General features: G+C 43.5%; 1 long non-coding RNA gene across 3 annotated transcripts in view; it reads left to right on the top strand.

Moving 5' to 3' along the window:
- LOC115513641 overlaps positions 1–23,682 on the top strand; it is a 33,883-nt gene extending 10,201 nt beyond the window's left edge. Inside the window, exons 2-7 of one of the 3 annotated variants that reach the window (XR_003968775.1) lie at positions 3,346–3,470; positions 4,233–4,340; positions 4,690–4,856; positions 5,089–5,230; positions 5,475–5,646; positions 23,063–23,682. This is a non-coding gene — a long non-coding RNA (uncharacterized LOC115513641). Of the gene's footprint in view, positions 1–3,345; positions 3,471–4,232; positions 4,341–4,689; positions 4,857–5,088; positions 5,647–23,062 lie in introns of all 3 variants that reach the window. The other 2 variants (XR_003968774.1, XR_003968773.1) reach the window with 2 other exon arrangements.
- Positions 23,683–24,977: the final 1,295 nt, after the last annotated feature.

The following is a 24,977-nucleotide window of genomic DNA, read 5'->3' as shown; positions in this document are numbered from 1 at the left end:
GGACATTTGGGTTGTTTCTAGTTTGGGGCTGCTTTGAATAAAGCTTCTATGAACCTTAATATATGGGTCATCATGTAGACATATGTTTTAATTTCTCTTGGATAAATATCCAGGAGTAGGATTGGTGGCTTTATACAGTAAGTCATGTCTCACTTTTTGAAAATGATACCTTGGATCCACAAAAATTGTCCTTATGGCCACTATTAAATAAAGAACCCAGGGCTGGAGAGGGCATCATCTGACCCAACATAGGCCAACTTACATGTTTATGAAATTAGAATAATGCCTGTATTCTTTGAGGAAACAAGTAACAATGAAAAGATGCCACAGAATATGCTGGTGAGTGAGTCTAAAGCTAAAATGAATTCTTTACATGTCCTTATCTGAAAAATTGACTTATTTTAGGCAGCATACTAGAGTCTCATCATACTTCCTTACATGGCAAAAAATCTATAAGAAATTACCAATACTGTAAGGGCATTAGCATCTTTTCATATATAAAGTATAGAAAATCCAAAGCAAACTGACTTATGCAAAAAAGGGACTTTATAAGCTTGTGTAATCAGAAAGACCAAGGATTATATGGCCTTACACATGACTGAATCATGGTCTGTTTCCATGTCTTGGATTTGTTTTCCTTCTCTGTTACCTTCATTCTCAGGTTCAGTGTGGTGTTTCCTCTGCTCAGCTTGGCGGCTCTGACAGAAAGAGAATGCCTCTCTTCTACAAGCTCCAATAATATCACAGCCAATCTCATTGGCTGGGGCAGTACTATTTTTTACCCTATCACTATGGTCCCCAGCCCATGATGCTCTAATTGGCTAGGCTTAGTCACGTGTCATGGAGGCAGCCATAGCCAAGTCTGAACCATGATGATTGAAAGTGGAATAGTAGAGTTTCCCAGGCACAGTTACCAGAAGGAGTAACAACAATGTCCATTTCTGTTGTTCCTGTTAGAAATTATGTGCAAATTCTAGATTTTTAAATATATAGATGTTATTGTGGGTCCCCAAGCTAAGACAGAAAGTAGATGTGTTGTTAGTTATAGGCTGTGTCAGGAAAGCCTCCTCCTTTTCAGGATAACTCAGGAAAAAAAATTAGAGAGAACTGCTACAGAGCCACTAAGGACTCCAAGTTAAACCCTATCTTTCATCTAAAGCAAGTGTGGGAGAACCATTAACATGACCCATCATTAGGTGATTGGGATACAGGACTTCTAAAGCCCTCCTGGCTAAGGTGACTGTGGGGATGATGTCAGTGCTTTGCTCAGTCAGACCCCTCAGGACCCTTTTAACTATTTTTGGAGGTCTGGGGGTTGGAGAATAGGAGGTCAGCTTTAAAGGGCTTTTACTTCCATCAGCTTGTAACTTAGACTTACTTCCAAAGCACTGCTCTGGGATCAGTGAAGGTGATTTTTCAGGAGAGCAGGAAGTCCCTGGGAGTTTACTTCCCCCTTAACCTGTGACAGGTGAGTGTGGGACAACAAAAGCCCCAGTTCCCTTGCTTCCTTCCTTGCACATGAAGCCCCATTTTAGGGTCTACTTCTAGGCATCAAAGCCTAAGTACATGAGGATAAAAGTCTCAAGGCCAAAGAAACACTCGATAGGATCATGTGGGGTAAACAGCATCTGAAGTCAGACTTCCTGATTATTTGTCCAGACCTCACAGCCTTATGGTTGTGTGAGCTTGAACAAGTCCAGTCACTTCTGTGAGCCTTGGTTTCTTCATCTGTAGAATGGGAATCATCATAACACCCGCCTCACCCACCTATCACACAGGGTTGCTGTGAGAAACAAATGACAATGTGAACATAGGGCACTTGCAAATGTAAGCAGTTATACAAACATCCAGTATTACTTAGGTGCTATCAGAAGCGTTCATGTTGACCCCAACCACCTGAGATAGCTATGCTTAGTTTATCTGATTCTTCATCACCACAAACCTGAGGTCAGATTTCAATATCAATCAAATAGAGAAAAGAGGTTGAAATCCCCAGTGGACATTTCATTCCATTAGCTCTGCTAAATAATTCTACAGTAGAGTCAGACAGACACAGAGCTGGAGTTTGCTGCGTGTGGTCAGAGTTCCTGGTAGTGAATGTTTGCTGGCCCAGGCCTTTGTGTATTGTTCTGAATCCCCAGTTGCCTCAGTCCAGGGGCAGGCAAGCCTGTCCTCCATCTTGTCTACCAGATTAAATAAACATCACGAAGAGTGGAGAACCGTCATGCTGTGGACAGGGTCTCATCCTCCTGACCCAGCCTGCACCAGGAGCAGCCTCTGTTTCCTGCCCCTGATTTTATCCACTAGTAAGATCTGATGCTATGTTCTGGCCTTACCTCATCCTGCTTGCCTCATCTTGCTGCAAACACATTGCTCTGCATCTTTGAAGGAACCAGAAATCTGACACGGTCCTAGTAACCTTAATAATGATCATAGTTTCCATTTCTTGAGTCCTCTGACACCTTTCCATACATGTGTTACTTCACTTAAAGTACCCTTCACACCTGTGAAGGAAGCACCATTTGCACCATTTTGGAATGAGGAAAGTAAGATTTATTTGTTTGTTTGTTTGTTTAGAGAGACAGCACAAGTGGGGGAGGGGTGGAGAGAGAGAGAATCCCAAGCAGGCTCCACGCTGTCAGCGTAGAGCCCAATGTGGGGCTGGATCCCAAGCCCCATGAACTGTGAGATCATGCCCCAAGCCAAAATCAAGAGTCGGGTGCTTAACAGACTAAGCTGCCATGGTGCTCCAGAAAGCAAGTTTTAAAGACGTCAAGTAACTTGCCCAGGGTCGCACGTATCAGAACCAGGACTCAACCTCACAGCAGAACTCAGGACTCTGGTTCACTACAGTAACTGCCCTCCCTCCACCCCCACACCACCCCCATCCCTGGCTCTGATAGGAGTAAGCTCCACAAAGCAGGGATTTGTGGTTCCCTCATCTCTGTGATTCGGTTGGATGAATGTCCAGATCTGACAGGGCTCATCCCCAGCCAGAGGGCTGCTTCCCCTTTCTCTCTCCATCTTCTCAGCACAAAGTCACACTTGGTGGGCTTCCTTGGCCCCTGTGAGTGCCCTTTTGCTTCTGGGACCAGTTTCCTCTCTGTTCTAACATTAGTGACCTTAGGAAACCCCAAAGTGCTTCCCTACAGGAAAATGTCCACTTATAGATCCTCAGGCCATTACTGTCACCCACTGCCCTCCCTGGAGACACCTCTGAGCACTCCAGGAATTGTTTACCTAGTCAAGGGGATAATTTCGGCATTAACCTTCAGTCAATGAACAAAACAGAACTCTAGACAATGAGGTCTTCTTATAAATTTGCCTGATTCTCTTTTGTTCCAGGTTCAGAAATATTCTCCCACTGAAAAGTCTCTGGAGTATAAAATTCTGTCTCTCCCTCTCCATCTTCATTGTATGAGATGCCCAGAAAATCCCGCTGTTGCAAATGGAACTAACTAGAAGCACAGGTGAAGTACTTCAATCCCTCACCTTTCTTTTGAGGCCTTAGGGATTCACCTTCTGGGCTGGAGCCAGAGCTGGTTTGAGTCATCAAGGGAGCCAAACATACCTCCCGAGATCCTGGGGAAACTTTCTGCAGAAAAGATCCAAAAAAGGAGAATCTAAACTCTATTACCTGTGAATCTATTTTTTGTTTTTGCCTTCCCACCCCCCCAACCTAATTCATTTAAAAATGTCTTGCATCAGGTGAGACTTTTACATACAGAAACAGATATTTTTAAGCGAGCAGGCCTGAATGTGTACCTATGAATCTCTCTCCTCTTCAACAGAGGACAATAGTCTTAGGAAAAAGGTGCAGCCATTGTTCAAACCTTTTCTGGCCCTCTTTTCTTGAAATTGCATTTGGAGTCTGCAACACATCCTCTTGAATATTTTCTCTTGTGATTTTTTTTTTTTTTTTTAATGCTCTTGACTTTAAGAAAAGTAGCTAAAGTCAATTGAAACCAGGTTTAGTGATTAAACTGAGAAATATCATTTGGGGCTAAAAATGATCTGTGAGTATAAAATAAGGAGGAAGAAGGTCTTTTGTTGTCCTTAAGGTGGCTCTGACAGTAATGATTTTCTTCTGAGGCACAGGAAAGCTTTTCAGGGGAGGCACCCTCACCTTGGTAAAAAGGCAATTCGAGATCAGGCTGTGGCTAGCTGCTAAAGAGCTTTCTTTCTTCTCTGTTCCCGCTTTACAATACTGCCCCTTTTTGATCTTTGCCCAGTGTTTATCCTTCACATTTTCATTTAATGAGAATGACAACTGTCTGAACCCCAAGGGGAATTGGTGAAGAATTTAAATCCTTCCTTGCATGTATGTCCTCTACATAAAGGTATGTGTGATATTTGCTATTACTGGTTACTTGGATGGGCCTCACTTTCTAACAGCGGGAAGATAAAAGGATAGAATACAAAGTCCTGTTCCTTTGGGTTCTCTCTTCCTTGCTTTTTATTTTTCCCCTTTCAAAGGAGTAAACATGTGATGGGTGCCCCGTTCACATTCCCCTACCTAATTAAACCTCAGGGTGTGAAATCTTGTCGATGGCAGTTTGGCAAGTTTCAACACCACAAACCCTTATCAATAGTTTGATGGGGATCTTCGGTCACTTCAGGGTAACATGCTAATCAGCTACTTAAGCCTTCTGGGGAAACTAATTCAGGTGGGTCCCCTTCCTCTTCTAGTTACCATGGTTTCTGGATTCCATCAGAAGTCTCTCATTTTCCCCTTCAACATCGATTGCTTACTCCCTTCTGGAAGTGTCCACACTGGAATTCGGCCTCACTGTTTGAAGTTCTGTGTTGCTAAGAGATGCTGTTTTGCAGTAAACCCAAGTGTGAACACACACTAAGTAAGGCCTTTCTGTACCTCTGCAAATATCCACTTGTGCTTATGCCCAGGGCAAGGAGGACATTCTTTTCATTTGTTTCAAGAGCTAGGTGGCCACCAATGGTGGCTGGTCAAAATATAAGACGGGAAGAAGCAGCTTGTTCAGGGTTGAGCTTGCTACTGTATTTGCTAGTGCACCACATCTGGTTTTCTTCCAAGACAATAAAAATAATAATAATTTCTCCCTCTCTCAGGAAGGAAATGCAATTTTTAAAGGATAACAAGTAATGAAGCTGAATGGCGTCTCTAGTCACCTACCTTAAGCCTCCTTTTCTGGGAGAGGAAACTGAGGCCCCAGAGAAATGGAATCCTTTGACTTAAATCAGTTCATCACAGGTCAGCCTGGGACTAGAGCTCAGTTTTTCCGACTCCCCGTAATACATCCTTGGTGCTGCCTCCCTGGGAACTGAAATTGTGTAGAATATCTTATGATCGATAATAATACCATTGACATACAATCAACAGGGCATTTTTCCCTTTAGCAGAAATGATGGATTTATACCAATGATTCTCCTCCTTCATCACTCTGTAAACAAATAACTTATATGTATTAAAATAGGCTCTCTCTGAGTTCCTCCAGAGACTTCAAGCTCTTTGAAGACCCAAGGGTGCATCCTTCATATCCTGTGCTTAGTAGGGACTCAGTAAATGGTGAGTGGATGGATGGATAACACAAGGCGAAACCACCCACCCACAAGAGACTGCATGGACTCCCCCATTAGGCCAATGAATTTAAACAGCCACAGGCAGAAGTAAGTGCTACCATGTTTACCTCTGTTATTTTGATGGAGATGGCTTATTTTAAGAATATCAATGCAATAAAGTAAATCAAAATCCAAAATAAAATGTTACTCATCCGAAGTTTCACTGTATCTCCACATTTTTAAGTATATGAGTCCCGGAAAGAAAGACTGTTCTTCTGAAAACGCTAGGCTCTTTCATGAATTCTGCCTTGCTTGAAATTTCTGCCCTTTTCAAAATTTCTGTCTTTTTCAATCAACCTCTGACCTCACTCTGATTCTAGGAAGAGCTGACTTATGTCCCCAGGGAATCATTTCACAAATATCTGAGAGCTGCACACAAACAAGGCAACAAATAGACCAGGCTCCCATGACTCAGCACTAATTTAGAGCCACACAGGTTGGTGGTTTGTTTGGGGGTTTGTCAGGGGGCTCAGGGCTTCTGTGGAGAAGGAAACTCCTCTTTCTTTCTGGCAACATAATTAAAATGCTAGACCTACACAAAGTGAAAGAGCTTTGCAAAGCTGAAAACAGTGCAAATGTTCCTTATTATATTAGTACTATTCTTGTACTAATGTACTCACAGATCTGATGACTAAATGTCAGGAGAAGTGAGTATTCCTGGAAGGTGGTGTTTTTTTCAGAAGGGCTTGGGGGTCACCCATTGAGAGGGGTGGGCATTGGACTTTCCTTTGAGGCAAATGAACACCAGCCTGGGGGAATTAAACCTCAGGATCTGGGCTTCTTACATCACCAGAGTCTTACACAGATGGCTCCTCTTTTCTCTTGATACCTTTGGGCATTACGTGTTTTTTTTTTTAATTTTTTTAATGTTTTATTCATTTTTTGGGAGACAGAGTATGAGTTGGGGAGGGGCAGAGAGAGAGGGAGACACAGAATCTGAAGGAGGGTCCAGGCTCTGAGCTGTCAGCACAGAGGTGGACATAGGGCTCAAACTCATGAACCACAAGATCATGACCTGAGTCAAAGGCGGACGCTTAATGCCCTGAGCCACCCAGGCTCCCCTTACATGTTTCTAATGCTTAAACCATGTGGTTGTTAGATGGTGTTTGTAAATAGAATAAAAGATTTCTACTGCTTTTGTGACTGCTACCAAGGACATTTTATGTATCTTGAGGGGGGAAAAAGCCTTTTGATAAAATGTTGTTTGAACCAGGCAACTGAAGATAGGACTCACTCCTTACTCAGGCCCACATCCCTCCTTTGTGATTGCCTATGACTGACTGTAAGTATTGATTCTAGTGCTGACTTCTTGTTTTCTAGACTTATAGGTGGAAATTGTGCGATTAATTCAAATTGAATACACTTTATTAGCTGGTGATGGCAAACGTTATTAGGTGGTCATGCTTTTCACGGGATTGCTGGGATTACTTTTATAGCAAGAGAAATGAGGTTGCTGCCAAAGGTATCATATGGTGGGAATGTCCACAGACATATTTTTGTTTACATGACACTGTGGAAAACCCTAAAACAATGAGAGGTAAGGCTATCCCGCACAGCCTTTTAGACTTTCTTTGGAATTTGTAGATACTGAAATTATAAACTTAAATTATGTGCATTTACCTGGGGAGAAGACCCACATCTTTATCAGGCTTTCAAATGGGGCCCAGACTTCTGGAAAGATTAAGAGTTCCTGAAGTAGAGACATTTTTAACACCGCTTGACTAAGGTGTGCCATTAAAAACCAAACTGAAACAAAACAAAACAACCCCACAGAAAAACAGCACTTTGCTACAAAATTTTAAGCATGCATGTTTCCTTAAATGCTGAAAATTTAAAAGCATATTTAATTTATTTTATATTTAGAGCCTAAAAAGGTGGTAAGACATTGATTCCATGTATTAAAGTGCTTTAGAACTAGACATTCCCATCCCCTGGATGAACAGTTTTAACACGAATGATCGCCAGTTGTGGCTAAAAATGTGGGTCTTGTGGATTCGTGGAACATTCCTTAAATTTATGCCCTATGCCATATATTGTGAAAAGGACGACTGTCTAAAGGCTTATAATGGGAGACTAACAAGGAATTCACAGTCCAGTTAGCAAATGATGATAACGCTGCAGGTTTTGAGAAAACAACTCTTGACCTACACAGGGGTTCAAAGAAACCTTAGAACAGGCAATCATTTAACTACATCCAGATTAGAGTTTTAGGAGTTGGCTGGTAATAGGGACAGCAGGCAGGAGGGATTGCAGCAGGAGCAGTTTCCGGGAGGCGGCTCAGACTTTAATGTACATTAGGAATTACCCGGGGCTTGTCAAATGCAGATTCTGAATCTTCGGGTCTGGGCGGGACCTGAGATCTACATGTTCAACAGGTCGCTAGTGATCGCTGTTGGTCATCCCCACTTTGAATCTTGAGGGAGGAGAATAGGTGTACCAGGCTGTTTGGGGACCAGCAAGTAGCTCAGGGTGGCTGGGGCTCAAAGAGGGCTCAGGGTGGGTTTGCTCCAGATAGATGCCTGGAAGAGCTTCTCTCTCTGAAATATTTCAAACATGTAGAAAAGAACAGAGAATAGTATAAGCATGTACCATCTGGACTTTACAAATGTGGGCATATCTACTTCGTGGTTTTTAGAGATACTTTGGAATTCCTTTCACTTCCTCCACCATCCTGCCCTTTACCTTCCCCTCAGCATCCCCTCCTCGGATCCTGGTGTCTGTCTTTTCCATCCACGCTTTTATGTTTTTACGTGTATATTTGCAAATGATCGATATGTACTGATGTTTGTATTTTAGATAAATGACACTTCATACAGTTTTATGCACCTTATGTTTTTACTCAATTCTATATTTTCCAAATTTGTCTTGCTTGATACTTGGAGATCTAGTACATTTATTTTGAACTGCTATTTTAGTATTACTTGTATAAACATTACAATAATTCATTCATTTCCCTATTGGTGAAGATTTGGGTTGTTCATTCTCCCCAACCCCCCCCCCCCAATTGTTCATTCTTAGAAACAATGATTTAGAGGGGTTTTTGCATATACTGAATACTAACCCTCTGTCACTTCCGGGCATTGTTAATATCTTCTCCAGGTCTATGGCTTGTTTTGTTGCTGGTATTGGTTTTACCTTTATTATGGTGACTTTCGTTAGATGAAAGTATTAAATTTTAATGTAGTCCAATTTGTCAACCCTTTTCTATTGTTGTTTGTGCTTTTTAGATCTTGTTTAAGGAATCATAAAGTTATGTTCTCTAACTCAGGATTTTAATACAACATTGTGGGTAAACTTGACTGAGGTTTTCTTAACTATTTTCTGAGCTATTAATACAATGATGTCTCTTTACAATAGTTGCTGCACAGATGTAGTCTAGTTTGATCTGTTTCTCTGGAAGGCTGGTAAGTTCTTCTCAGTGGAAACAAAGGCAAGTCCTGATGCTGTCCATCTTATTTCTTAATTTTGGTTTTTAAGTGTATTGCCCACTTCTGGGGTCTTTGGCTGGTACTCCCTGATAGGTGGGAGAATTCCCTAACTCTCCCAGAATCTTCAGCTCCAGCCCCACACAGGATGAATGCTCCTGCCCAAGTGGCCTCTCTGCATGCCTCCTGTTCTGCCTGATTTCCACTGGTATTTCTCCTTGTCCTTTCAGTTCTGCGGGCTGGCAATAGCTTCTCTCTGCTGCCAGATTCTGGGTACCTTAACACCCCTATGTCTTTTCAACAATTCTCCATTTTTTTGGACACCAACTGGATGTCCCATAATTCAGCTCAATCCTTATACTAACCACCCAGAGTTAGCACAGACTAAGGGGCTCAGCCCCACAAGACTGCCCCTCTCCACCCCCGCCCCTGCCGCTTCAGATGGCAGCTGCAAATCCCAGGTCTCTAAGGTGACCCATACTTCTGTCACTTGGTTACAAATTCAGGGATTCCCACAACACACCAACAGGTTTGATAACCTACTAGAATGATGGATAGAACTCGGGAAAGTACTATACCTACAACTAAAGTTTTATTATAAAGTATATAACTCAGAAGCAGCCAAATGGAAGAGATGTGTAGGGCAAGGTCTGTGGAGGTCCTGAGTACAGGCACTTCTGTTCTTATGGAGATGGGGTGAAATACCCTCCCAATGCATCAATATGTTCACCAGACAGTCCCCTGGGCCTTGTTGTTCAGTGTTTTTGTGGAGGTTTTGTTACTTCCACACAATTGATTAAATCATTGGCCGTTGATGGTTGAACTCAACCTCCAAGCTCTCTCTTCTCCCAGGAGGTCAGAGAGTGGGGCTGAAATTTCCAGCCCTCTAGTCATGTGGTGGTTCCTCTATGGACCAGCACCATCCTAAAGATGTCTAAGGGCCCACCAATAGTTGCCTTATTAGCATAAACTCAGGTATGGTCAAAAGGGGCTCATTATAAATAACAAAAGACATGCCCATCACTCAGGAAATACTAAGAATTTTAGAATCTCTGTATCAAGAATGGGCGACAAAGACCAAATAAAAATTTTTAAGTTTATTTATTTATTTTTAGAGGCAAGGGGCAGAGAGAGGGGGAGAGAATGTCAAGCGGGCTCCATGCTGTCAGTACAGAGCCCAACACGGGCTTGAATTCATGAACTGTGAGATCATGACCTGAGCAGAAACCAAGAGTCAGATGCTTAACTGACTAAGCCACCCAAGCACCCCAATAATTTTTTTTTATTATACCACAATCCCCAGTTGTTTCCCCTAATCCTACCCACACCTTCTGATGAATTGTCTGGTGAAATTTTTTTCCCACCTGTATACCCGCAGGTTCCTGCAGACACAGGGGCCATTCTCGGTACCCCCATGTGCACATAGCATCATATTTGTAACACCACGTTGCGGCATCCTGTATGCCTACTTGTGTTCTTTGTGTTCTTCTCTAAATTGTAGACTCCTTGAGGCAGAAATGTGTCCTTTTCTCCCCTGTATTCCCAACATTCTAGCCCAGTATCTGGCCCATAATGGCTGTCAATCATTTTTTTGATTAGTGAATGGTTTCATTCTTCATTCTGGGCATCCATTCATTCAGTATCTCCTGTGTAAGAGGCTGCCCTAAGTGCTGGGTAGACAAATTCACTGCTAGCTAGGTCCTGACATTCTAGGGAGCTTGGATTTCATCTTGGAGTAGACAGAAGGACTGCCCAGGTTCACCTACATTTCTACCAAACCTTAGACATACCTCAGAAGCAGCAGGGGTCTCCTTCACAGACATGGAGATAACCTGTAGCAGTGATGACCCTACCATGGCTCTCTGGCTGGGGACAGTCTTTGCTACTCTACCCTTCATGGTCCAGCGACCTCATTGGCCTATCTTCTAATACCCAAGGAGCAATGGTTTATTTGATTCTGAAATGGTTCATCTCCTTGGAGAGGACATAAACTCTGCAGAGTTTTCTCTCTGACTGAGTGGAAAGAGGGTAGAAGGTCGGATCTCCAACCCTGCGTAGTTCAAATCCTACCTCTGCACTCATTTGGGCAAATTACTTAATTAAGTTTGTACCTGCCTCAGTTTCTGCATCTATAAAATGGGGGTAGCAATAATACCTCTTAGAATTAATTTGAGGATTAAATGAACACTTAGAGGATGTTGTAAATATCTAATAAATGTCATCTGCAATTAGCACTTCTTGTTTATAATCATCCTATTGGTGGGGGGAAATAAAATATATCCCCATGTGCACAGAGGAATGCTGGAGAGACATACCAGGAACTATTAAGTAAGAGGCGGGAGACTGACTTTTTAATGCCAAATTTTTAAATCATTTTTTCACATGTTCTGAGTTTTAACCATGTGTATCTATTTTAAAAACTCTTCTCTGTTATATCTGACAGATTTCAAAATCTTTCCTCTGTATATATCTATAAGTATCTGAAGCTGAACACACACACACACACACACACACACACACACACACAATTTTATACTCCTCCACCTCTATCCTGCCTCACTACTCATGGGTCATGATAAACATTTCCAGTGGCTTGTCTTGCAACCTCTCTGTTCATCGAGGTTGTGCTAGAAAATGAGCCTTGGAATTAATGGCTGGGGCAGAACACATCCCATTGGCAATGTCCTATTTATGTGAACTTGTACTTCCGTCAATGATGGCAGTGAAAAACAAATATCAAAGCAGGGCCTGGATTTAAAATGATTTGAATACATTATAGAACATTAATTCCATAGAGGCTTTCAAACCAGACTGATCAGGCATTTGAAAATCATTTATCTTAAGTGGGTCTCTGAAATGTACCAGGACATTAAAAATGACAGTGAATTATGTTTGCTTCATGTTTTACATTAAAAATAATCGGATGCATCACAATTCCTGTTCAGGGTAAGGGCATTTTTCTAATCCCATAATTAGCTCTGTGAGCATCCAAAATAACATCTAATTCCAGTCTTTTGAATAGCCACCTCTTTTTAAAAAGCCAGCTAATGTATGCGTTTGCAGACACAAAGACCAAAATAAATCAAGTGGTACCGTTTTGGTACCCTTAGGTGTTGGGATATGGGAGAAAGAAATGAGAAAAGGAAGTCATGGCTGGCATCTCCAGCTTTGGGAACTTGATAGCTCCCTTCCTCATTTATCTGTTGAGTCTTCTGTCTCACAAACAATCCTACTGATGTGGGAGATTGTGTGCCCAGCTTTGGCAACACAGATTAAGAGGGGCTTCTGGCCCTTAGGGAGTTCATTGTCTAATGGGAGAGACAAAATAGAATGACAGTGACAAAAGTGACAAAAGTACTCAGAGTGACAAAAGTACTCTTAGAGCATACAGAAGTGAGATGCCTGTCAACATAGGTAAATCTGCTTGTAACTATTTATTGGTTTAATTTTCTTAAGTATTTTTCTTGTCTGAGATGATACGTGGCAGTTTTCTGTTTGCTTCGTAATTCAAGGTATGATGCTTGAGGCATGAAATCTAGCAATACTAACTTAGCAATGCTTTGTGCATGCATGCAGGACCTCACTCATCAAACATTCACTTCATGTAGGCTCTATGCTCATTTCTGGGAATACTGAGGATTCACAGGATCTTAGTTTGTGGTTTAATCATCAAACAGTGCTTACTACCTTCTGATATTATGGTTCCATAACCTTGAACAACAAATCCCCATACTGGAGAGTGTAAGTAGGGTTATTGAGAACCTGGGGAATTATAAATGAGAGCCCAGTGACTGACACCCAAAGCCCCAAGTAGTCTGGGTTGAGTGTGCCCCTCCCCGCTTTGTGCATGGCAGGCCCCACCACCCAATCAGGCCATGCTGAAACTGGACAGTGCTGAGACTCCTTTGCAACACAGTATTTGCTACCCTTGGTCTCTGTTCTAAAACACCGTACCCCCCAAAGCAGTAAAAAAAAGTACCCAAAAAAGAGGATGCTACCATTCCTGCACTTACCAGCAGGCAAGAGATTAGTATGAGGGGTGTGTCCCCAGGGATGAGGATAGAGATGGGCTTTGGTTGTTTGACTGTTAAACCTGGAAGGCTGTGACTAGGAATCCCTTAGGTGTGCAGGGTACTGAAATGCCTCCGCATTCACGATTGGATCTAACCCTTTATACAACTCTGGGGAAAGGTCATGTTTCCCTGGACCACAAAACTGAGAGCTAATGTAGTTAAATGGCTTTCCAAGAAGGAAGGGCCAGGATGAGAGCAGAAGTTGACCTGAATAAGGTCCAGTGCTCATTCCATGTTGTCACCTAAAACAGACACATACTGCTATGGACTGAATTGTGGAAAGGGTTTCTTATGTTGAAGCCCTAACCCCGAGTGTCATTGTTATTTGAAGACGGGGCACTTAAGAAGGTAATTAAGGTTAAATGAGGTCATAAGGGTAGGGCTCTAACCTGACAGAAGTGGTGTTCCTATAAGAGGAAGAGACGCCAGAGATCTCTCTCTCTCCACACATGCACAGAGAAGAGGCCATGTGAGGACATAGCAAGAAGTGGCCCCCCCTACAAGCCAGGAAGAGAGCACTTACCAGGAGCTTAATTTGCCGACACCTTGATCTTAGACTTCTTGCTTCCAGCACTGGGAGGAAATACGTTTTTACTGTTTAAGCCACACAGTCCATGGCATTTTGTATGGTAGCCGGGACAGACTAATACAGATTTTGGTACCAAGAATTGGTGTGCTCTGCAAAGAGCCCCCACAACGTGGAAATGGCCTTGGAACTGGGTGATGGGGAGGGGCTGGGAGAGTTTCAAGGTGCATGCCAGAAAAGCCTAGGTTTCCCTGATGTGACCGTTGGTAGAAATATGGGTGTTAAAGACGATTCTGGTGAGGCATCAGGAAGAAAAGAGAAGAGCTAGAGAGAAAGCCTCTGTCATCGTAGAGAATATGTGTATCACCATGAACAAAATGTTGGTAGAAATAGAGACAGGAATGAGGAACAACATTGGAAACTGGAGGAAAGACAGTCCTTACTATAAAGTGGTAAAGAACTCGGCTGAACTGGCTGAATTTGGCTGAACCTCTCTCTTCCTCTCTCTACCCTTCCCCCCTTGTGTGTGCTCTCTCTCTCTCTCTCAAAGTAAGTAAATAAACATTTAAATATATACCTTTTTTATTATTCTTAAAAATTGTGCTAAAATATATAGGTATCAGAAAATTTAACCATTTTAACTATTCTTCACATTACAGCTCAGTGACATCAAGGACATTCACAATGTTGTTTAACTATCACCACCATGTATCACCAGAACTTTTTAATCTTTTCAAATGAAAGTCTCTACCTATTGATCACTAACTTCCCATCCCTCCTTCCCCAGCCCCTGGCAACCACACTTCTATTTTATGTCTCTATGAATTTGATTACTTTAGGAACCTCGTATGAATAGAACTATCCAGCATTGTTCTCTTTGTGTTTGGCTTAGTCCACTCAGGACAATGTCTTCAAGATTCATTCACGATGTAGCATGTGTCAGAATTTCTTTTCTTTTTAAGGCTGGATCATATTCCTTTGTATGTATAGACAACGTTTTGTTTTTCCATTAATCCCTCCATTGACATTTGGGTTGCTCCCACCTTTGGTTGCTGTGAACATGGCCATACAAATGTGTCTATTTGAGTCACTGCTTCCGATTTCTCTCTCCTAGCATGTTTTTCTGTAAGTGAACCAAAGCACTTCTTCAACATATTGCTTAGAAATCTCCTCAGCTAAATATCCAATTTTATTGCTTGCAGGATTTACCTTCCACAAAATACGGTTCAGCCAAGCTCTTTTTTTTTTTTTTTTTACTTTTGTAACATTTATTTATTTTTGAGAGAGAGAGGGGGACAGAGTGCGAGCCGGGGAGGGGCAGGGAGAGAGGGAGACACAGAATCTGAAGCAGGCTCTAGGGTCTGAGCTGTCAGCACAGAGCCCTATGCGGGGTTTGAACCCACGAACTGCAAGATCGTGACCTGAGCCTAAATCAAGAGTCAGACACTCAACTGACTGAGCCACCCAGGTGCCCCTAAAAAACTATTTTTTTTTAAAAAGGAAGAAAATAACTCTTCAGCTCATTTTTATGACACAAGAATTTGCCCTACACTTTTAACCTAGCAGCGTCAAATCTTTTTACCTCTCTTACCTAAAGCCTCTTTTTTCTCCATCCGTTGCATCTGATCTATTACCAAATCCTGCCATTTTCACCTTGGAGTTGTTCTTTCTTTCCCATCCCCACCCCAGCTACCCCAGGCCAGGCCAGCACCTCCTAAAGCCTACCCTACTTCTCCTAGTTAATGTCTCTGCCACCCCTGGTTGCTCCTATGCTGCCTCCTGACCAATCTCTCTGAATTACTTGCTTTGATTCATACACCAAGGCTTTGCATGTCCCCTGCCAGCTGGCCCCACCCAGCTAGTTAACCACTGGCAGCTGGGCTCACCCAGCTAGGTAACCCTGTTGACCCACACACCTACCCTCCAGACAGGCTGGTCTCATTGAGGTGCCCTGAGACAGCATATCTTTCCTGTCCCTGTGCCTTGGTGCCCACACCACCCTCACACTCCACGATTCCCCCTTTCGGCACTTCCCTGTTCAAGTCCCACCCCTACCTTCTCCACCTGCCGCTGTTCCTCGTCATCCCCCCATCCTTCAGCTGCTGTTACTGTCAGCATCCGCGTCCCAGAGTGAAGCACCTAGCTGCTGTCTTCAGCATAACCCGGGCCTCCCCAGGTAAGGGGGAAACTGCTTTTAGATATGGCCCACTCTGTGTTTCTTTTGACCTAGCAGAGTCCCAGGTTCCCAGTTGATATTCCATAGCTACTAGCTGATTGATATGAATAGATTTTAACTTAAGAGCTGAGCCGAGCAAACATCAGGTTACTAATCAGTTTCCAAAATATCAGCTGTGCTATTCTGAATTTATTTAGAATGTGCGGTCCCTGGCCTGAGGGTGCCTGCCAGTAGCAAAAATGCGCTGGGTCCTCATTTGGAACAAGACAGCTTTCAGGGTCACTTGAAGGCAAAGCTGGGAGCATCAGGGCAGGACTGCGTGGGAAGCAGTTGAAATGTGAGACAGAAGAGCTGTCAACAAGGACACTTCAGTCATCTTATAAAGAAACACCACTCTATAGAAAGGCAGCTTGGATTCCTGACTCTCAGATCTCAGTGGTGGGCAGGAAACTAGGTGGCTGGGCTGTTGGAATCTAGACTATCTTCAGGGGAAAAAGGAAGGTCAAGGTCGAAGATTCCTACCTCGTCACTGCAACCACCTCCCACCCTTTCCATTCTCTCTCCTGCTAAAGTTGCATCGATCTGCACGAATGAAATAATCTGAAAAGCTCTAGGGTAGGGCATGCCTCTGGATAGTGAGAACTTGACTTTTGAGTCCTCAGATACTCATTCATCAAATACTTGCTGAACTCCTCTATGCCCCAGGTGCTAGAATAGAGCAGCGACCCTGCAGACATCCTGCCCTCCTGTGATGTCGCCTTGTGCTAGGCACTGTGCTAGATACTGGAGATTCTTTGATGCAGATAACACGGGCCTTACAAGAAGGGACTTACAGTCAAGGGGAGAGACAGTCATCAGTGGGAAGTTACAGCACAATGTGTGATGTGAGTTCTAAATAGTAGTGTTCAAGACTTGGTGTTCACTTAGATAAAGAGGCTGATAGGGGCACATTTTATTTTTGCTTATGTTTTCAAATTCTGTATGATTTTTAAAAAACCCTCTTCTTTGAAATGCCATTCTCCTATTTTTCCAGATCTCAGCTTCTTGCCTTCACTGCCAACACTAACAGGCCTACATAGGCTAATTGTCTCCTGGATATATTTGATTATTTTCAAGCACCTGTTCTTAGGATTGTAGGACAGTAGGAACCTACTGTGTCATGGTCCCTAGGGAACTGGTGGCAGAAGGCCCACTTCCATCCAGACATCCTCTTTCTGCTAAAGCACCACCAACAACGGAAAGACTGTTTCCTGTCCTTTGAGGATTATGGGTGTTGTATAGGGTGGGAGCTAGTTCTTGGCTTGAGCACAGCTCAATGCATTCTCAGAAAATGAGTAAATTTCTCTGTTCTAAATAAGGGAAATGACACGACAGCTGATGTCTCAGCCCCCTATACTTTCAGACAAGGATGATCTCACAAAGCACTAAAATGACCTCATTCTGTTATTTGAAGAACAAAAGACTTGTCTGTCCATAGATATTTTCCCACCATTGACATTGGTGGTTGAAATTGTCACAATTAAGGTCACTTACTGAACAAGTGCACCTGTTACAAATGTTCATATATGAACTGTGGAAAAGATACCTGAGAGCAGTGGTAGAAATACCTGGGGAACTTCTTAAAAATACTGAGACCAATCCCAGACTAATCTGGATCTCTGGGAAGTGGGACCATGAGGACTTTGTTCAAGCTCCCTGGATGGGATGGGTCTAATGTGCTATGAAGGTTGAGAACTGCTGCCCTGAGTTCACAGAACACACTTCCTTGTTGAGAATTGCTCAGTCTTACTCACACATTAGCAAGACCTCTCCAAGAGGAGAATAGTCCTGGGAGAGGCTGTATTCCCTCCACTCTCAAAATGTGATTCATAGACCACCAGCATCGGCATCAGCACCATCTTGCCAACTGTTTTAAAAATACAGAATCCTAGGGCCCACCCAAGATTGACTGAATCAGAACCTGTATTTAATAAGGTCTTCAGATGATGCATGTGCATATTATAGTTTGAAAGGGACCGTAAAAGATGATGTCTTTTTAAAAAATATTCACTCATTTTTGAGAGAGAGTGTGTGAGCAGGGGAGGGGCAGAGAGAGTTGGGGGGGGGGAAGAGGATCTGAAGTAGGCTCTTTGCTGACAGCAGCAAACCCAATGTGGGGCTCAAACCCACAAACTGTGAGATCATGACCTAAGCTGAAGTTGGATGCTCAACCGACTGAGCCACCCAGGTGCCCCACAAGATGTTGACTTTCATTGTCTGCTTTAATGTCCACTCAGTTACTCACTGTTACAGGTTATGTTGTATCCTACCCAAATTCCTATGTCAAAGTCCTAACCTCCATTAGCTCAGAGGATGACTTTATTTGGAGATAGGGCCTTTACAGAGGAAGTCAAGTTAAATTGGATGACCTCCCACATCATCAGGGTGAGTGCTAATCTAGTTTGACTGATGTCCTTATAAAAAGGGAAAATTTGGACACAGAGAAATACGTACAGACAGAACATCATATGAATGTGAGGATACCTTTCTGCAAGCCCAAGAGAGAGGCCTGGAGCAGATTCTTCCCTCACAGCCCTCAGGAAGAACCAACCCATACCTTGATCTCAGATTTCTGGTCTCTATAACTAAGAGACACTAAATTTCTGTTAAGTCACCCAGATTTGTGGTACTTTGTTACAGCAGCAGTAAAAAAAGCTAGTTCACTTGTGATATCTTCTATCTATTTTACATACAAACTGCCCCCGAAAGGAGCAGAATCTCTCCATCCTCCACTGACATTCCTGGTCCCCCAAATCCTTGGGTCAGGTCCACTTCAGGAACCACTAGCCAGCCTATACACTAGCTGCCTGGGTCTAGAAGCCCAGTGTAAATCCCATCAGCTGAGGGCAGGGTAGTGGTGGGTTTCATGACCAGCTTTCTTGGAAGGTTGAAGGGTTTCCTGGAGTGGTTGGAGAAATGTCAATGTCACCAAGTTCCTTAATCAGTCTTGATCACCCACCATGGCCAGCACATGGTATAGGAAACTGTGGGGACGAAATTATTCTTATCACTATCAAACTGCCCTGTAGACGTTTGCAGACTGGTGAAGAGTGAGTCTTGGTAACCCAATAGATAGTTCTTGGGGCCACTCACCTCTCTGAAGGTATCTGCGTATAGCCCAGTTTCTTCAGCCAATTATCATAAGATTCAGCCCCTTTTGCCCCAACCCCAGACGCAATTTCAAGAGTTTAGTGAATGGTACTGACACTATTGCAGTTTTTGTTGGGAGGTGGAGGAAAGGGTTGCCCTCATAGAGGCAACCTTCTTGGTGCCTCCATGGAAGCACCAAACCTGTCTCTCCTTTTGGAAATTGACTAACCTCTCCTCTTAAACTTTAATGACTGCACTTCATCTTCCTTTTGACACCCCTTCTTAAATTTTTGGCAGTTAGTATATCCCACTCCATCAAACAAAACCCAATTGAACAGCATTGTCAAGGGGCTCCAGCCTGAGATCACCAGGGACACATTAGGGGTTCATTACTAACTGCAGTGAGAACATCACCATGAACAACCAGGGGATCCAGTAGGAGGGTGTTAGGACCTATTGTAGGATTGGGGATTTGGTTACCTGATTTGGGGGAGGGTCTAAGGAAGTCAAGATTGGCTCTATAGATTGACTGCTTGGAGGTTGGGGGCTGTCAGAAAGTGGGAGAAATTCTTTGGGCACCTCAGTAAATCTTTATGAAGAGGGGAGACTAAAACAACATAAAGCTGTAATTGGCAAAGTAGCAGTCACCACAAACTGGGTGGCTTAACAGAAATTTAGTGTCTCTTAGTTACGGAGACCAGTCATTTTAGTCCAAACAGGGGACTTTGGGAAGAGTATTTTTGTGGGCGACACAGTGACCTTGTTTTTGTCTGTGCTTAGATGAAATTATGAACTGGCCTTGCTTTGTCTCATTTTATTGTGGTTTCAGAGTGACATCTGGGGTTGGTGTTCTGTGCCAAGGCTTATGTTCAATAGGAGAATAACATGACCAGGTGAGCCTCTGGGTATCTGGGACTTCTTTTTAAAAAATTTTCTCCACATTCAACAAAAGTAAAACCTGTGTGTTTTCAGCCACTCCCTTTTGCCTGTTGTTTTTCAAGCATAGCTCTGGGCAGTGGTAAGGGGCCTCAGTTTATCTCATGTGTCTCTTATATCTGATGCATACAATGGGGCTTTATTAATGAAATATCAGGACACTGTATATATGGATTCATCCAATGATTCAGTCAACGTCCACTTCCCGAGGGCCTCCTAGGAACCAGGGACTACCCCAGGCATAAGGGTGTCCAGGCATGAACTTCCAGGATGAACAATACTGATCTCTAAGAGGACAAAGTGTCTATTACATTTGTTGGGATGGGTGTATTAATCTGCTGGGGATGCAGTAACACATACCATGAGCTGGGTGGCTTAAACAACAGAAATTCAGTTCCACAAGGTCTGGAGCCTGGAGGGCTGAGGTCAAGGTGTCGGCTGGGTTGATTTCTTCTGAGGCCTCTCTCCTTAGCTTGTAGATGGCCATCTCTATCCTGTGTCCTCACATGGTCTTCCCTCTGTATGTGTCTGTGTCCTGATCTCCTTATAAATACACCAGTCATGCTGGGGCACCTTGGTGGCTCAGTCAATTGAATGTCTAACTCTTGATCTCCGCTCAGGTCATGATCTCCGTGGTTTGTGAGATTGACCCCTATGTTGGGCTCCATGCTGACAGTGCAAAGCCAGCTTGGAAATCTCTCTCCCACCTCTCTTTGCCCCTCGTGCTCGTGCATGCATTCTCTCTCTTTCTCTCTCTCTCCCTCAAAATAAATAAATAAGCATAAAAAAAAAAGAATGCCAGTCATACTGGATTATTGCCCACCTTAATGACCTCATTTAACCCTAGTTACCTCTGGGGGTTAGGGCTTCAGATGTGAATTGTGTGTTAGGGAACACAATTTAGCCCATAATAAGGGTCAACTAGGGGAAGGAAAGCATTCTTTAAAGTATCTCAGATGCTGAGGTATAAACATGTCGGGTGCTGGGGATGATGGTGGTTTGAGGGAGGGTCACTGCAGGGTGAGAGCTCTGGCCCCAGAAACCCCATGGAGGGGTGGTGATGGACCCAGCCTTCACAGATAAATGATTACCCTGGGGGCACAGGGTTGGGGGAGGAAGTGGTGAGCTTTCTGACCACCAGCAGGGGAATAGCTGTGTGGAAGGAACTACAAAGAGGAACAGCTGGGCACCCCTCATTCTCCTGTGGAGTTTTGGGGGCACAGATGAGAGGTACTGATAGCCCTTGTTGATGGTTGAATCTGGGATGACTGTGTCAAATAGACGCTGAGAACTAGCAACCATGCTAAGAGCATGCCCACTCTGTTTCACTGGTCCCTGTGGGGGCATTCTGGTTTGCTTATTTGTGTTTGTTTGTACCCCCACCTCTCCACCCCTCAGTGTCTCCCTCGGGCCTCTGAACAGGGCTCAGATTGCAGCTTCATTGCTTGCCGGCTGGGTAACTCTGGGCAGGTTACTGTCTTTCTTAGCTCAGTTTCCTCCTCTGGAAAATGGGGCAATGCCACCTGCCCCTTAGGGCCGCCCTAAGGATTATGGGAGGTGCTTGTGTCTGGCTTGGCTCCTTTTCTTTCCCTTTGGCTATAGCCAAATGGGGAAGCAGGAGATACGCCCGAGAAAGAAGAGAAGCACAAGAGCAAGTTCACACACTGTCGGCCACTCTAACTGGTGCAGGATGCAGACACTTTTAACATTTGAACGTTCAAAAGAAGGTGTGACTGGATGTAGTTTCCAAGCCAGGGACATTCAAAGGTCTTCCAGTAAGCTGCAGAAATCACTTTGTGTTTATGTTAAAAGGAACCTTGAAACCAACTCTCCAACGCTCCCACTTTATGGGTGAGGAAACTGAGGCCCAGTTATTAGTTGACTAGTCTCAGTCTAACAGCAAACAGCTGAGGGGAGAATGTGGATTCACATGCAAGACATTTAGCAGAGTGGATTTGCTCACTCTGGGCCAGACTGGCCCACAGAACAAACAATGCAATCGTCTAAGTTTAAAAATTTATAATATTAGCTAATATTTGTGCATGGTTTTTACCATGTGCCAGGTATCGTTCTAAGTGCTTTATCCATATAAATGTATTCAGTTCTTTAGACAATGCTATGAAGTAGGATTATAGTCCTAACTCCCATTTATAAATGAGGAAACTAAGGCACCAACAAGTAATTGCCCAGGACCACACAGTGAGCGAGGTGGAACAAGGGTTTGGATCCAGGCAGTCTGACTTTCAGACACTGTGTTCTTAACCACTATAGTTTCCTGCTTTGTAACTAGTGGTTCTCAGTGATCTCTAGACCAGCAGCATGAGCATCACCAAGAACTTGTTAGAAATGCAAGTTATCGGTCTGGCCCTGACCTTGTGGGGTTGGGACTCAGTGAGCTGTGGTTTAACAGAACTTCTAGGTGATTCTGACATGCGCTCCAGTTTGAGAGACACTGGCTTTCTTTCTCTTCTTCCCTTGGAGAGCCTTTGCTGGAAGTGGAGAGGTGGGGTAGAGAGATCCATTAGTGAGACTCTGGGAAGTTTCCTCCAGGACACACTTGGACCAGAGCTTTTGAATTTTAATGAGTGCAAGAAATGATCTGGGCTGGGAAGGTGCCATATTGGTATTTGGCACATTTATTTTTGCAGAAGTAAACTTGGGGATTATTTATATTTTTCCTTCTTTCTCCTTGCCTAAGTACCTACCACAGAGTGGACCATTGGTAATCAATAAGCTTTTATGGTGCCCCTAAATTACTTGTTTTCCACATAAAGCTGGCCTGAAAGCAATAGATCACTGATGGGGAAAGGCTTTCCGGATGGAGATGGTGTTTGTGGGAGAGAGAAAAGGACTCTGGTGTGATGAGGTAGTAAAACATTCAAAGCTGGAGGTTTCTTGCCTTCCTTCCTTCCTTCCTTCCTTCCTTCCACCTTCCTTCCTTCCTTTCTTCCTCCGTCTCCTTTTCCTTCTCCTTTTCCTTCTTCTCCTCCCTCCTGTAAAACTACATTCCAATTCCATTATTTGTATTTTAAAAGTGACTTAAATAGGATACTTGGGCCTAATTTGGGACATTATCCTCAAGGGCAGAGATAAAAGCTTGATTCAGAGGGGAGAAGAAACCCAAAATAAGGGAAAGAAGAAATGGTGCACTAGTTGGCTTATCCATGATTTGACTTTCTTTTTTTTTCTTTTTGGTAAGGGAAGAAGGAATGCTTTGAGAGCCATTCAGGAGAGCAAATCTGCCCTGTGGAACAACTGTTACAGATTCACGAGCTCGGTGTCTATTGGGAAGACCGACACCTAAAATGTACAAACTGAAGAAACCCATTTGGGGACTTTGGGGAGTAGGCTGACTCACCACAAAACTAAACTAAAGAATCGTTTCTGGCTTGTGAGAGATGGATGATGCCCCAGCAGGAAGTGTTCAGAAAGTCTACTGAGAGGCACAGGGTGAGATAGGGAATGATGAGTGAAGCAGGATCAATCATCAGGGCCCAAATCCGCTGACAGGGAGACCTGGATGCCCATGCAGTAAGGAGGAACAGACAATTTACTGTCTTCTACTCCTTTTACTACATCTGGCCTGAAAATCTTCATAGCTACTTCAGGATCATTTGATTTTAGCCATAGCATCTTGACAAAGAGAATGATGCCTATAAAATCTAGTAGTTAAGCAAATTCCACTACTTTGTGTTAATTTCTGGGAGTCAGGGTGGGATGGATTGGAAATCTTCATTTTCTGGGTTTAAAATAGTCTCATAAATCTAACCAACTGAAATATAAAGTCTTTCCAAATAGAGGACTCCCTGGACCACTTCAATAAATATAGTATATTAAAAAAAAGAAACAAATTGCTGTTTGAAATAAAATCAATCTAGTTTTTTTTTTTTTTTTGAGGAGGTTAGATTCTCATTTTGAAGCTTTTTCTTTTTTTAATGTTTACTTATTTTTGAGAGACAGCAAGGGTGAGCAGGAGAGGGGCAGGAAGACAGAGAGACAGGATCAGAAGCGGGCTTTGCATTGCCAGCACAGAGCTCAATGTGGGGCTTGAACTCACGAACCATGAGATCATGACCCGAGCTGAAGTCAGACATTCAACCAACTGAGCCATCCAGGTGCCCCAAGGAGGTTCGATTCTCTTAAAGGAAGTGTTAGAGGGTAAACATGGAATGTTGTGCTACTAATGAAAAAGTGTCCCTTAATTTCAGCCCAGCATCTTGACTTGGATTTGCAAAGAAGAGTTCAGGGCTGAGTCTGGGCATAGGGCTGGGAGAGCTGGAGAGAATGGGAGGAACTCAGAGTTCCTGGCAGCAATCGAGGAGGAAGGAATGAGGCAAAATGGGAGAAAAGAGTTGAGCTGTGCTGGGGATCAGGCCAACCCTGGGGTAGGCCCTGAAGGGTGTGGTTGGTCAGTGGTGCCTGGTCTTGGAGGAGCTGATAGAACATCAGGGACAGGAATGTTGACTTTATTCTGGTGAAAACTTCCTCCGTCTCCTCATGTCTTCCGGGAATGTGTTGGGGACAAGAGCTCTGTGTGGGTGCTGTTTCTTTAGTACAGACCCAGGAAGGACCAGTCATCCACCTGCAGATCCACACTGGGCCCAGCGGGGGGTTGCTTGCACACACAGGGTGGGACACATGGCAGACTGAACTCACCTTGGTGAGTATATGGGCTCGGGGCCAGAGAGAACCAGGAGAAACGCTGAGGATGGCACTGAACTTGGACAAATTCTGAAATAGGGATTCAGGCCAGTGTCATCTAGGTGTTAAGGGTCAGCATGACACCAGCTGGTGTCGGTTACAAATGAGTGAGAAATATTACAACTGGCATGTCTGTGAACAACGTTGGTTGACAACCCATTTCTGATCTTGTTCGCATTATTATAAGCTATACAGATGTAATACCACGTGGAAATACAATGCTATTTTGTGGGTATAGATTATTAACATCATGTGGGAAAAGTATAATTCAAATGAGCCTTAGATGATAACTCCCTAAGTGGCCCCTGCAAGGCCCTTAGTTCACGTTGCCTTGGTTATCTTAACGGGTATAATATTAGCATGTGAGCCTATTTACCGCTAAGAATTATTAGAACAATGCACATGTGGAGAAC

Source organism: Lynx canadensis, chromosome B2, assembly GCF_007474595.2.
Source record: "Lynx canadensis isolate LIC74 chromosome B2, mLynCan4.pri.v2, whole genome shotgun sequence".
In the NCBI taxonomy this organism is placed as follows: domain Eukaryota; kingdom Metazoa; phylum Chordata; class Mammalia; order Carnivora; family Felidae; genus Lynx; species Lynx canadensis.
The sequence above is the reverse complement of the archived record's forward strand: the minus strand, read 5'-3'. Positions and strand labels throughout refer to the sequence as shown.